This window comes from Rana temporaria, chromosome 11, assembly GCF_905171775.1.
Source record: "Rana temporaria chromosome 11, aRanTem1.1, whole genome shotgun sequence".
Classification (NCBI taxonomy): Eukaryota; Metazoa; Chordata; class Amphibia; order Anura; family Ranidae; genus Rana; species Rana temporaria.
Window position 1 is genome coordinate 127,237,927 of NC_053499.1, and position 15,115 is coordinate 127,253,041.

Consider the following 15,115-nt stretch of genomic DNA (forward strand, 5'->3'; position numbering starts at 1 on the left):
GATTGAAATTACTGGCGAGCTCATCTTAAACTGATCTATAGTTCGAAGTACACCAAGTGTTGACTGAACAGTAAAAGTTGTGTAAAAAAAAATAAAAAAAATAGACAGTGGCTATGACAGGTGCTTGAAAATACTTTGTGTTAAATCATCATATAGTATTTGTGATAAGATCAAGTCAATGTGCTGTAAAGATAAAAATACATTACATGTCACAAAGCTTGAATTATTAGTCATCATGAAAGTGGAAAATGAATGTTTGACAAAGAAAACCTCCAGTTCTAATACTGTACCTAAAGATAGTGACGGGACACTGAACTTTGGCTGTATATGGCCGATTACCCAACTGTGTCTGCTGGTCATTACCAAATCCATTCCATAGAGCAGACGGTCACGTTATCACTCTGGAATATTACCGACTTTTATCTCCTCTCCTGTATTCTATTATAAAGCTCCTTTTTCTGTACAGAATATACAAGACTACATTTTGTGTCATATTAATGAAAATACGGAGGAATATAAATAGTGCTGCATTACAATGACCCTTTTCCGAAGGTCTCCCTGATCTAGAATACATGCGGCCTTATTAAATGTGGCCGTATACATTCATTCTTTACTGACATTTCTTTCCTGCCCCATAAAAATGACTGAAGAGCTCACATTCGCTTTACAAGCATACCCAGCGGCTGGATGGGCGGCTTTTAACCACTTAAGCCCTGGACCATTTTGTTGCTAAATGCCCAGGCAAGGTTTTGCGATTCGGCACTGTGTCGCTTTAACAGACAATTGCGCGGTCGTGCGACGTGGTTTCCAAACAAAATTGGCGTCCTTTTTTCCCCACAAATAGAGCTTTCTTTTGGTGGTATTTGATCACCTTGGCGGTTTTTATTTTTTGCGCTATAAACAAAAATAGAGCGACAATTTTGAAAAAAATGCAATATTTTTTACTTTTTGCTATAATAAATATCCCCCAAAAACATATATATATAAAAAAAATGTCCTCAGTTTAGGCCGATACGTATTCTTCTACATATTTTTGGTAAAAAAAAAATCGCAATAAGTGTTTATCGATTGGTTTGCGCAAAATTTATAGCGTTTACAAAATAGGGGAGAGTTTTTTTGCATTTTTATACATTTTTTTTTTTGCTACTATTGGCGGCGATCAGCGATTTTTTTCGTGACTGCGACATTATGGCGAACACTTCGGACAATTTTGACACATTTTTGGGACCATCATTTTCACAGCAAAAAATGCATTTAAATTGCATTGTTTATTGTGAAAATGACAGTTGCAGTTTGGGAGTTAACAACAGGGGGCGCTGTAGGAGTTAGGGTTCACCTAGTGTGTGTTTACAACTGTAGGGGGGTGTGGCTGTAGGACTGACGTCATCGATCGAGTCTCCCTATAAAAGGGATCACTCGATCGATGCAGCCGCCACAGTGAAGCACGGGGAAGCCGTGTTTACATACGGCTCTCCCCGTTCTTCAGCTCCGGGGCGGCTATAAACGAATAGCCGTGCCGTCGTCCCGGATCGCTCCCCGCGGGAATCCGCCCGCCGCACGCAGCGGAGGGGGTCCCGATCGGACCCCCGACCCGCTAGAAGGCGGGGACGTATATATACGCCCATCTGCCTGTACGTGCAATTCTGTGGACGTAAATAGGCGTGCGGCGGGCGTTAAGTGGTTAAAGTGACACACAGACCTCCATTATTTATTCATATAATTCCACTTGATGATCTGGAGATTGGTGGCTACTACTGCTCTTCTAATGCACTAACACAGACTTTATGGGCCTGATTTACTAAAGACTAGGGTTGAGCGAACCCGAACTGTAAAGGACTTTTTTTTTGGACCCAGACCCGAACCCAGACATTTTGCTGAAAGTTCGGTTTCGGGTCCGGTGTTCGGCAATGTAATGGTGCGCTGCAGGGCAGCCAATCACCATTCGTTTTACCTAGAAGCCATCTATTGGCATGGCTGTGATTGGCCAGTGCAGCATGTGACCCAGCATGTGACCCAGCCACATGTGATGTCACAGGAAATCATTCCAAATACAGCGCATTTAACGCACGCTAAAATGCGCATCTATGCACATCAAAACACACCTAAACGCAAGTCAACGTGCGTTAAAACACGCATAAAATGGATGGAAATGTTCATACGTATTCCCCGCATTTTATTGCGAGTTCAGCCTAAGAGGAGTCGTCGCTGTTCGCGTGTATCCACACACCTGTGGTGAGAGACGGATGAGCGGCCTGGACACAGACCGATGTGATCAGGGTTGTAAATCGGCCACAATGACACAATGCAGGCAAAAGTTTTCTATTCCTTGTCAATGCTGCTCCCAGATCATAAAATTTACCGTTTAATCGTTTATTTTCCCCCCAATTGTTTAAAGTATAATAAAAGCGCAAAAAGTAATCTATCACACAGTTATTTTTTCGATATACTAATGAAGCAACCTCTGCATATCAACCTCCTTCTGTTAATCATTACGCTGTACACAAAGATGGCCGTCACACCCAATCACATGACCCACACGTGTTCCAGAGAGCACGCTACTGCACAGAGTTTGTAAATACAGCGTATTGTACATATATATGCGACACCTGATAAGATATGATGCAATGAGCTTCAAAGATAGCAAGTCATTATAGAACTGTATTGCTGGATTATTATGCTGCAATCAGTAATGAGTAATAATTATATAACATTACACTGATCACATATTATCTGTCATTACGTAACTCCAAGCACTCCAATACTCCACAAACCGATGCATGCGCACTGCGCTCTCAAAGAACAACGCCTTTGAGTGTGCCGTCCATTGAGCACGTTGTGTCATAACCAAGGCGCCTGTGCGCATGCGCGGGATTGACACCGCCATGGCCCGGCCATTCAAATAGACACGTGGAAGGAAGCCCGGGTGAACATGGAATCTGTGTCAGTGGTGACAGCGCACCCCTGGAGGGATCACTTTAAAACAGGGATCCTCAAACTACGGCCCTCCAGCTGTTGCAGAACTACACTTCCCATGAGGCATTGTAAAACTCTGATATTCACAGACATGACTAGGGCATGATGGGAATCGTAGTTCCTGAACAACTGGAGGGCCATAGTTTGAAGACCCCTGCTTTAAAAGATAAGGCTTTCCCAATGTGCTAGTATGTGGTGCATACTAGCACATTATGACCTAATTTGCAGAGGGAATTTTTTTTTTTTAAGTGAGACTTTACTACTGCTTTTAAGGTAATGGGGTCGTACTTAGAGCTGCACGATTAATCGGCAAGAATCGTCATCGCAATTTTTTTCCCGTTGCGATCTTGACAAAGGGTTTCCCGATCTTCCCCGAACTTTGGTATGCAGAGAATTTTCTCTCTGCACTTTGGTCAAAGTCTGGGCAGTCTGCCAAGTTTTAAAACATTCTATCCGTGGAATGTTAAGTCTAAACATTGTATCAATTTGACTTTTACATCAAAGTAATAGACTTCTGCATGTAAATTAGGAACGTTTAACCACTTAAACACCAAACCTTTTTCTGACCGTTGATGTTTTCAAGTTAAAATATTTTTTTTAATTTAAAACCCCTAAACATTATGGCCTGGATTCAGATACAATGGTGTATCTATCAGGGGGGGGGAGCGTTACGCCGCCGTAACTTAGGGCGCAAGTTCCGTATTCATAAAGAACTTGCGCCCTAAGTTACGGCGGCGTAGCATATGTGGTCCGGCGTAAGCCCATCTAATTCAAATGTGGATGATGTGGGCGTGTTTTATATAAATTAGTTGTGACCCCACGTATTAGACGTTTTTTACAAACAGCGCATGCGCCGTTCGTGAAAGAATTCCAGTGCGCATGCTCGAAATTACGCCGCAAATCGTCAATGCTTTAGACGTGAACGTAACTTACGTACAGCCCTATTCGCGAACGACTTACACAAACGACGTAATCGACGTAATCAACGATGGCCCGACGTCCATACTTAAAGCGGATGTGCCAAAAAAAAAATATTAAAAGCCAGCAGCTACAAATACTGCAGCTGCTGACTTTTAATATTAGGACACTTACCTGTCCTGGAGTCCAGCGCCGTCCGCAGCAGAGCACGAGCGATCGCTCGTCACTCTGCTGCCCCCCCGCCATCCACGCTGAGGGAACCAGGAAGTGAAGCGCTCCGGCTTCACTGCCTGGTTCCCTACGGCGCATGCGCGAATCGCGCTGCGCCCGCCGATTGGCTCCCGCTGTGTGCTGGGAGCCGAGTGTTCCCAGCACACAACGGGGGGTGACGGGATGTGATGCAATGCCCGTCTTTTGCCCGTGAATGCTGGGCTGGAAGTGGGTGCAAATACCTGTTTTTGACAGGTATCTGCACCCCCCTCCCCCCTGAAAGGTGTCAAATGTGACACCGGAGGGGGGGAGGATTCCAATCAGCGCGAGTTCCACTTTAGGGTGGAGCTCCGCTTTAACATAGGATACCCCTCATATAGCAGGGGTAACTATACGCCGGAAAAAGCCGAACGTAAACGACGTAAAAAAACGCGCCGGGCGGACGTACGTGTCTGAATCGGCGTATCTACCTAATTTGCATATTCCTTGCGTAAATCTACAGAAGCGCCACCGAGCGGCCAGCGTAAATATGCAGCCTAAGATACGACGGTGTAAGAGACTTACGCCGGTCGGATCTTAGGGAAATCTATGCGTAACTGATTCTCTGAATCAGGCGCATAGATACGACCCCGCACACTCAGAGTTACGACGGCGTATCCGGAGATACGCCGTCGTAACTGCTATCTGAATCCGGGCCCTGATATATATATTTATATATTTTTTGTAGAGACCCTAGAAAATAAAATGGTGGTTGTTGCAATATTTTATGTCTCACTGTATTTGCGCAGCGCTCTTTCAAATGTAATTTTTTTGAAAAAAAAAAAAAAAAAAAGGAACCAGTAAAGTTAGCCCAATTTTTTTTTTGTATAATGTGAAAGATTTTACGCCGTGAGAATCGCGATCTTTAGTCTAAGCAAAAACATTTTGGCCAGAATCGTGCAGTGGTACTGCAACAACCCTGCAACCCCGTGCAATGCATGTAGCTGCTTAAAACAGGCAGTGAGAAGGTGACTTATCACCTATATTACCATTTGTGAGGTGTGAAAATGGGCACAGTGAGGTGTGCAAATGGGCACAGTGAGGTTGCAAATGGGCACAGTGAGGCGTACAAATGGGCACAGTGAGGTGTACAAATGGGCACAGTGAGGTGTACAAATGGGCACAGTGAGGTGTACAAATGGGCACAGTGAGGTGTACAAATGGGCACAGTGAGGTGTACAAATGGGCACAGTGAGGCGTGCAAATGGGCACAGTGAGGCGTGCAAATGGGCACAGTGAGGCGTGCAAATGGGCACAGTGAGGCGCGCAAATGGGCACAGTGAGGCGCGCAAATGGGCACAGTGAGGCGCGCAAATGGGCACAGTGAGGCGCGCAAATGGGCACAGTGAGGTTGCAAATGGGCACAGTGAGGTGTGCAAATGGGCATTGTTACTTGAGTCAATACGTTTTGCCATTTTTTTGTGGTAAAATAAGGTCCTTGGCTTATACTCGGGTCGGCTTATACTCGGGTATATACGGTAATAGAAGAAAAAAAAAATGATGTCTGAAATCACTAAGGGATAGTATCACATGGGCATGCAGAGCTGCAATACTGATGTGCATTTTTGTGAAAGGGGGGTAAATATACTATAATGTTCCTGCTCTATGTATATGGGATGCACCAAAAATCAATGAAAAACATATTTTTTTAAGAAGCTATGGGAAAGTTGTGTATGTTGTAATGTGCGCTCTACTTCCTCATCTTTATCTGCACTGTGTAGAAGGTCACCCGCTTCTGATGTATGATATAAAACTGGCAAGCTCCCATCCAGAAATGATTCAGCAATATTGAAGTATACACGAACCCTCACCTTGTAAAAACAACCCATTTCATTTAAAATAGAAATGAAAGGAAAAACATTTATGTGCAGAAATATAAAAACATTATAAATACACTTTTCACTTTTTTTATAAGTGACTCGCTGTTTTCAGCTGCAAGAGCTGGGGGAGGAGAAACAGCAGCACCCTGGTTATTCCAGCGAAGGTCTGTGTAAGGGGGGGATAAGTCTGATCAGACTGTCAGGATAAGTCTGATCAGACTGAGTCCGGGTTTCAGACTGCCTGAAACCTGGACACATTATTCAGACCGGACTATGGCTTCCAAGCAGGGTTGCTGACTGCAGTTGTCTAAGCTGAGGCGGTGGCGGCCCATCCGTTAGGGGTGCACAGGCGCCGCCCCCACATCCATGCTTTCGGCCCCCTAAACTAAACGCAGGGCGCTGTACGCATGGATTCCTATGGCGGGGGTGTGTATTTTTGAAGAACATGATTAGAGACAGGCTCTAATAGGCTTAAAAAAGGGGTGGTCTTGGGGCGCAGAGCAGTGTGCCCTGATCCCACCCAGTTGTGTGAGAATAGCGAATGAATATTTGCTATTCTCACACTGATCCTCCTCCCGGCCAATCAGGAAGACCCATTACCCGATTGGTTGAAAGGAGATGAGATTGAATTGGCCGCCAGGAGGAGGAGGGAAAAGACGCTGGGGGACCGAGGGAGCAAATGCACAGAGAGAAGCTGCTGCCGGGGGCCTCTGTCCCATTTGCGAACTGACAGGTTTTTTTTCTGGGGGGGCAAACAATCCGCCCATAGACCCCCCCCCCCCAAAAAAAAAACAACCAGCCGCCACTGGCTCTTTCACACTGCCCAAAACCAGGACTAGCTATCCCCTCCCACACACACACAGATGGGAGAGGATTGAGTGTTGTGTCTGCTCTTACTCCTCCCGCTCCTACTCCTTTGGGAAATTTGAGGCCCAGCAGCCGCAGATACATCTGAATGAGAGGTGCTGACTGCGAAGGGGTGAGTGAGCTCGCCATCCATCCCTGTCTATAACTTTAGCCTCTGAATGAGTACGCTAAGGTAAATCAGGGTTGTCAGAGCACCCCTTACATTAGAGTTACCTTTACACCAGAGGCCACAGTGTTTCCCCTTACTCCAGACTCATCCCTGTACATCAGAGTTCTCAGTGTTCCCCCCTTAAATCAGGGTTCTCAGAGCATCCCTTATGTTAGAGTCCCCAGAGTTCTCCCTTACATCAGAGTCTGCAGAGTCCCACCTTACACTTAAAGTGGAGGTTCACCTGGAAATGACAATTTTTTTTTTTTTTTGTTTCATAAACACAATTTTTAACCTTAGATTGATGCTCATTTTGTGAAGGGGAATTGGCTATTTTTTAAAAAAATCGAAGCAGTACTTACCGTTTTAGAGAGCGATCTTCTCCGCCGCTTTCGGGTATGGGCTGCGGGACTGGGCGTTCCTATTTGATTGACAGTCTGCCGATAGATGCGACCGTCGGAAGCCTATCGCGTCATGATTTTCCGAAAGTAGTCGAACGTCGGTGCGCAGGCGCCGTATAGAGCCGCACCGACGTTCGGCTTCTTTCGGCTACTCGTGACGCGATGGATGCGACCGTCGGAAGCCTGTCAATCAAAAAGGAACGCCCAGTCCCGCAGCCCATACCCGGAAGCGGCGGAGAAGATCGCTCTCTACAACGGTAAGTACTGCTTCGATTTTAAAAAAACTACCCGATTCCCCTTGACAAAATGAGACTCAATCTAATGTTAAAAAAATTTTTTAGGGTGAACTCCCGCTTTAAGGGAACTCTGTGAGTTCAGATGTAAAAGGGGAACTCTGTGGATCCTGTACTATGATATACTATGCGATCCTGTACTATGATATACTATGTGATCCTGTACTATGATATACTATGTGATCCTGTACTATGATATATTATCTGATCCTGTACTATGATACATACCTCCCAACATTTTGAGATTGGAACGTATGTAGGCATAGGGCACGCCCCCTGCCACACCCCCTTAAAGGAGAATTAACCAAAAAAAAAAAAAGTTAATTAAATCCACAGGGACTTTTTTTTACCACTACTATTCCTTTATATTGGCTTTTAAAATGTGCAAATGCAGCAATTTAGAAATCAGATGAAAGGTTTAGCACTGGGAAAAACTTTTTGATAGATAAAAAGTGCATTTTATATACATTTATACAGATCAGACCAAAATGAGGGACAAATGAGGAGGAAAGGGGGACATTTCTCCAAATCAGGGACAGTTGGAAGCTATGTATGATATATTATGTGATCCTGTACTACTATGATATCCTATGTGTAAAGTACTACTATGATCTCCTATGAGTAGTGACTACTATGATCTCCTATGAGTAGTGTAATACTATGATCTCCTATGAGTAGTGTAATACTATGATATCCTATGTGTAGTGTAATACTATGATATCCTATGTGTAGTGTAATACTATGATCTCCTATGTGTAGTGTAATACTATGATATCCTATGAGTAGTGTAATACTATGATCTCCTATGTGTAGTGTAATACTATGATCTCCTATGTGTAGTGTAATACTATGATCTCCTATGAGTAGTGTAATACTATGATATCCTATGTGTAGTGTAATACTATGATCTCCTATGTGTAGTGTAATACTATGATATCCTATGAGTAGTGTAATACTATGATCTCCTATGTGTAGTGTAATACTATGATATCCTATGAGTAGTGTAATACTATATGATCTCCTATGAGTAGTGTAATACTATGATCTCCTATGAGTAGTGTAATACTATGATATGCTATGTGTAGTTTACTATTATATGATCTCCTATGTGTAGTGTAATACTATGATCTCCTATGAGTAGTGTAATACTATGATCTCCTATGTGTAGTGTAATACTATGATCTCCTATGAGTAGTGTAATACTATGATATGCTATGTGTAGTGTACTATTATATGATCTCCTATGTGTAGTGTAATATATGATCTCCTATGAGTAGTGTAATACTATGATCTCCTATGAGTAGTGTAATACTATGATATGCTATGTGTAGTGTACTATTATATGATCTCCTATGTGTAGTGTAATACTATGATATCCTATGAGTAGTGTAATACTATGATCTCCTATGTGTAGTGTAATACTATGATATGCTATGAGTAGTGTAATACTATGATATCCTATGAGTAGTGTAATACTATGATATGCTATGAGTAGTGTAATACTATGATCTCCTATGTGTAGTGTAATACTATGATCTCCTATGAGTAGTGTAATACTATGATCTCCTATGTGTAGTGTAATATATGATCTCCTATGTGTAGTGTAATATATGATCTCCTATGAGTAGTGTAATACTATGATCTCCTATGAGTAGTGTACTATATGATCTCCTATGTGTAGTGTAATACTATGATCTCCTATGAGTAGTGTAATACTATGATCTCCTATGTGTAGTGTAATACTATGATCTCCTATGTGTAGTGTAATATATGATCTCCTATGTGTAGTGTAATACTATGATATGCTATGAGTAGTGTACTATTATTGTATAAGATGATGAGAGCGGAGTGTTAGGTAAGGGGGGGGGGGGGGGGTTGCTGGTTACATCACACAGGATGAGATGACAGCTCGGATACACAGAGGAGCACATGGAGGACACTGACAAAGGAGACATTACTATTCTATATTCTTACCAGTCTATGGGATGATCGGGAATGATGGGAATGAGCGGAGATGATCGGGAATGATAGATGATCGGAGATGATGACAGCTCGGCTCTCCTCCGTACATGTGCGCACAGCTCCTCTCCGTGTTATATAGAGCGGCAGGTATCTTGTAGAGGGGGCGGGACGAGGGGTGAGGGGGCGGGACGAGTGGGTGAGGGACGGGATGAGGGGGCGGGACGAGGGGGTGAGGGACGGGATGAGGGGGCGGGGTCTCTCCTTTTATCCGATAAGCATGAGTCAGCAGGCTCCCGCAGATTATGAATGGGATCCTGTGACGTCACTGGCGGAGGAGAGGAGAGGAAAGTTTGTCGGAGTTGAGAGACGAACACACAGGAGATCTACACTGATCTCTTCTCCATGTCTGATGCTGAGCTGTGTGCCGGAGATCAGTGAGACATCTGCAGACAAGGAGGGCTAAACCTGTGACCATCAATTGTAACCATCAATTGCAGCCACTGTACCCACCTGTGACCATCAATTGCAGCCACTGTACCCATAAAATGAATTCCATTAGTTTACCAATCATTAGATGTGTGGTTGCTTTAGTTTTCTTTTTTACGCCTTACCCCTCCATTTATACCCGGTGACTTGGATGGTAAGCAAGGCTGCTGTTAGGAACCTCTGGGCCCCGTACAGCCCCCAATATCAAATCACACAAATTAAGATTGCTATGCTTCAGTAATGAATGAACACAGCGAGGGATCAGTACTGATCACTCATGTTTTTTCAGGAAAGGAAGGGGCTGGGGAATATAACATGCTTACAGGACCCTTCCCCCATTCTCCATCCTAAGGTATCCTATTGTGTGCTTGCAGCTGCCGGCAGGAAGGAGGGAAGTTGGCAGCATGGTGGGGGTGGGGGTGGGGGCAACATAGGGTGCACAGGGAGGGTGATGCGGCAGAGAGGTGGAGCGATTACCGGAACCAATTCCCTGTATGTCTTTCTCTACAGCAGCTAAAACCCAGCAGGAGGGGGAGGAGAAGAAGCCGGAAGGAGGGGGAGGAGAAGAAGCCGGCAGGAGGGGGAGGAGAAGAAGCCGGGAGGAGGGGGAGGAGAAGAAGCCGGCAGGAGGGGGAGGAGAAGAAGCCTGCAGGAGGGGGAGGAGAAGAAGCCAGCAGGAGGGGGAGGAGAAGAAGCCGGCAGGAGGGGGAGGAGAAGAAGCCAGCAGGAGGGGGAGGAGAAGAAGCCGGAAGGAGGGGGAGGAGAAGAATCCGGCAGGAGGGGGAGGAGAAGAAGCCGGGAGGAGGGGGAGGAGGAGAAGAAGCCGGCAGGAGGGGGAGGAGAAGAAGCCGGGAGGAGGGGGAGGAGAAGAAGCCGGCAGGAGGGGGAGGAGAAGAAGCCGGCAGGAGGGGGAGGAGAAGAAGCCGGCAGGAGGGGGAGGAGAAGAAGCCGGCAGGAGGGGGAGGAGAAGAAGCCAGCAGGAGGGGGAGGAGAAGAAGCCGGAAGGAGGGGGAGGAGAAGAATCCGGAAGGAGGGGGAGGAGAAGAAGGCAGCGATTTTTTTTTATTTTTTTTTTTTTACCAAAAATATGGATAGAATACATATCGGCCTAAACTGAAAAAAAAAAAAAATTTTTTTTTTATTATTTATTATAGCAAAAGATAAAAGTTCCTTTTTTTTCCAAAATTGTCGCTCTTTTTTTGTTTATAGCACAAAAACAAAAGATGTGACCAAATACCACCAAAAGAAAAATCTATTTGTGGGGGAAAAAAGAACGTCAATTTTGTTTGGGTACAACATCGCACGGCCGCGCAATTGTCAGTTCAAGCGATGAAGTGCCGTATCGCAAAAAATGACCTGGTCATTGAGCAGCCAAATCTTCCGGGGCTGAAGTGGTTAAAATAACGATCAGCCTGTGTGACCCCAACACTACTACAGACTCAGACAGGTCCCTATACTGTATATTGATGTTTGATGGAATGTTGTGGTTACATTGTAGCGGTAATCAGACTCAGAAATAACCTGATACATTGTTGTGTCTCATGGAGGGAATTGCTGCAGATCCAAGGTTCTGGGGAAGACAAACACATTCTCTACTTCATGGTGCAGAGAAAAAACACGAGTTCTTCTGGAAGTGATTCTGTATAAAGAGATTTCTAGAAACTGTCATCTTTGAGTCTCGATTCGCACTATAGCGACGCAGGAACCCTGCCATTCCAGTGCCGAAAACTGCGCGTCAATTCAGTTAATATCAATGTTATTGACACCCCCGGATCGGTTGTCAGATCGCAGGGCGAAGTGTGAATTCGGACAGGAATCGGATGGCATGGGTGGGAACACCAGTGGCGGCTGGTGCTCACAATTTTGGGGGGCGCAAACAAACTGAAAAGGAAAACATCAATTGCAGCCACTGTGCCCATCAATTGCAGCCACTGTGCCCATCAATTGCAGCCACTGTGCCCATCAATTGCAGCCACTGTACCCATCAATTGCAGCCACTGTGACCATCAATTGCAGCCACTGTGCCCATCAATTGCAGCCACTGTACCCATCAATTGCAGCCACTGTGCCCATCAATTGCAGCCACTGTACCCATCAATTGCAGCCACTGTACCCATCAATTGCAGCCACTGTGCCCATCAATTGCAGCCACTGTATCCATTAATTGCAGCCACTGTATCCATTAATTGCAGCCACTGTACCCATCAATTGCAGCCACTGTGACCATCAATTGCAGCCACTGTGACCATCAATTGCAGCCACTGTGACCATCAATTGCAGCCACTGTGACCATCAATTGCAGCCACTATACCCATCAATTGCAGCCACTGTATCCATCAATTGCAGCCACTGTACCCATCAATTGCAGCCACTGTACCCATCAATTGCAGCCACTGTACCCATCAATTGCAGCCACTGTGACCATCAATTGCAGCCACTGTGACCATCAATTGCAGCCACTGTGACCATCAATTGCAGCCACTGTGACCATCAATTGCAGCCACTGTGACCATCAATTGCAGCCACTGTACCCATCAATTGCAGCCACTGTACCCATCAATTGCAGCCACTGTACCCATCAATTGCAGCCACTGTGACCTATCAATTGCAGCCACTGTATCCATCAATTGTAGCCACTGTACCCATCAATTGCAGCCACTGTACCCATCAATTTCAGTCACTGTGACCATCAATTGCAGCCACTGTACCCATCAATTTCAGTCACTGTGACCATCAATTGCAGCCACTGTATCCATCAATTGCAGCCACTGTATCCATCAATTGCAGCCACTGTATCCATCAATTGCAGCCACTGTGACCATCAATTGCAGCCACTGTGACCATCAATTGCAGCCACTGTGACCATCAATTGCAGCCACTGTACCCATCAATTGCAGCCACTGTGACCATCAATTGCAGCCACTGTATCCATCAATTTCAGCCACTGTGACCATCAATTGCAGCCACTGTGACCATCAATTGCAGCCACTGTACCCATCAATTGCAGCCACTGTGACCATCAATTGCAGCCACTGTATCCATGAATTGCAGCCACTGTATCCATCAATTGCAGCCACTGTGCCCATCAATTGCAGCTACTGTACCCATCAATTGCTGCCAGTGTGCCCATCAATTGCCTCTACTGTGCCCATCAATTGCCTCTACTGTGCCATCAATTGCCTCTACTGTGCCCATCAATTGCTGCCACTGTGCCCATCAATTGCTGCCAGTGTGCATATCAATTGCTGCTACTGTGCCCATCAAATGCTGCCAGTGTGCATCCCCTGCCCGCCTGGCACTTACCTGCCTCGGTGCAGAAGCGGGTCACCGCGGCGGTGTACACGCTCCTCAAGGTCTTCTCCCGTCCTCTCTTCCCGTCCTCTGCTATGATAAGACGCCCGATAGGCATCCAATCACAGCGCCTGTAGTTTCAGCCAATCAGGTGACAGATAACAGACCCAAGCATCTGATTGGCGGAGAGGCGGTTCACTGTTAGAAAAGCGAATATTCATTCGCTTTCCTAACACAACGCTGAGGGAACTGCGAGTGCCCAGCATGGCGCCCACTGATCACCTTTTTGGACGTCTATTAGAGCCTATGGCTCTAATCTGGTGCCTCCAAAAAATACCCCGCCGCTGTAATTTAGGCTCCCGGCACCTGAAAAGGGGCCAGACATCTGAATAGGGGGTGGCAGCGGCGACCATAGATAGATAGATTCACGAGGAATGTATACAAACATTTATTATGATCTTATTCGATACCATTGAGGCTGTGTACAGTTTATTATCTTCCTTTGATATGACTGTTTAGTTGTACTTTCTACTTTGGACATATCTAACTGTAGATAGCTCTCAGAAGCTGGCAGACAGACCTGTAACACAGATCTGTGATACTTAGCTCCATCTAGTGGGCAAATGCAGAACTTCCCATTTTAAGTAAATCAAAAGCATTCAACCAGCACAGTATATAGTCTAATAACATTTGTTATTTTACTCATCCGCACAGAATGAAAGGTACATGCATTTTCACTTGTTAAAGTGGTATATGTTTTTTTTTTTTCTTATAAATACACCACCTAAACTGTTTTTTTTGTTTAATTTGTTCCCTGCACAACCAAAGTAAAAGCCAAACATCTTTATATCAGTCAGGTTTGACTATCGCAGCGAGCCTATTAAGAGCATATTTATTACAGTTGATGTTCCTTCATAAAACCGCCAATTTACATTTTATATAATATATATATATATATATATCGTATTTATCGGCGTATACCGCACACTTTTTTCCCCTGAAAATAGGGGGTAAATCACGGGTGCGCGTTATATGCCGATAGTGGGCCAGATTCACAGAGGAGATACGATCTCCTGATACGGCGTCGTATCTCCTGTCGTATCTATGCGGCTGATTCATAGAATCAGTTCCGCATAGATAGCCCTAAGATCCGACAGGTGTAATTAACTTACACCGTCGGATCTTAGGATGCATCACTTCGGCCGCCGCTGGGGGGAGTTTGCGTCGTATTCCAGCGTCGGGTATGCAAATTAGCAGTTACGGCGATCCACAAAGGTTTTGCCCGTCGTTACGTCGGCGCAAGTCTTTTTTTCCCGTCGCAAAGTTAGGTGTGCTTTAACATGGTGTAAAATTACTCCACCATGTTAAAGTATGCCCGGAGCATGCGCAGAACGTCCGGCGCGGGAGGGCGCCTAATTTAAATGGTACCCGCCCCATTTGAATTGGGCGGGCTTGCGCCGGACGACTTTACTTTACACCGCCGCAAGTTTCCAGGTAAGTGCTTTGAGGATCAGGCACTTACACTGAAAACTTGCGGCGGTGCAACGTAAACGGGTTACGTTACACGGCCGCAAATTTTCGTGAATCTGGCCCCGTGTACCTTAGGCTCGGAGGGTAAGGAGGGCGACGAGTGCTGCTGAGTGCCGCCGAGCGCCGCCGGAATTCACGAGCCGTCTCTCCTGTTTACTCGGCTCTAACACAGTCCCG

At 45.4% G+C, this 15,115-nt stretch overlaps 1 protein-coding gene across 1 annotated transcript in view; it reads right to left on the minus strand.

Annotated features, from left to right (window-relative positions):
* The window catches only part of OSGIN1 (oxidative stress induced growth inhibitor 1), a 44,331-nt gene extending 34,540 nt beyond the window's left edge, over positions 1 to 9,791 (minus strand). Inside the window, exon 1 of the mRNA XM_040329102.1 lies at positions 9,644 to 9,791. The gene's annotated coding sequence lies outside the window, so the exon portion shown is untranslated. The remainder of the gene's footprint in view (positions 1 to 9,643) is intronic.
* Between the last annotated feature and the right edge of the window lie 5,324 nt (positions 9,792 to 15,115).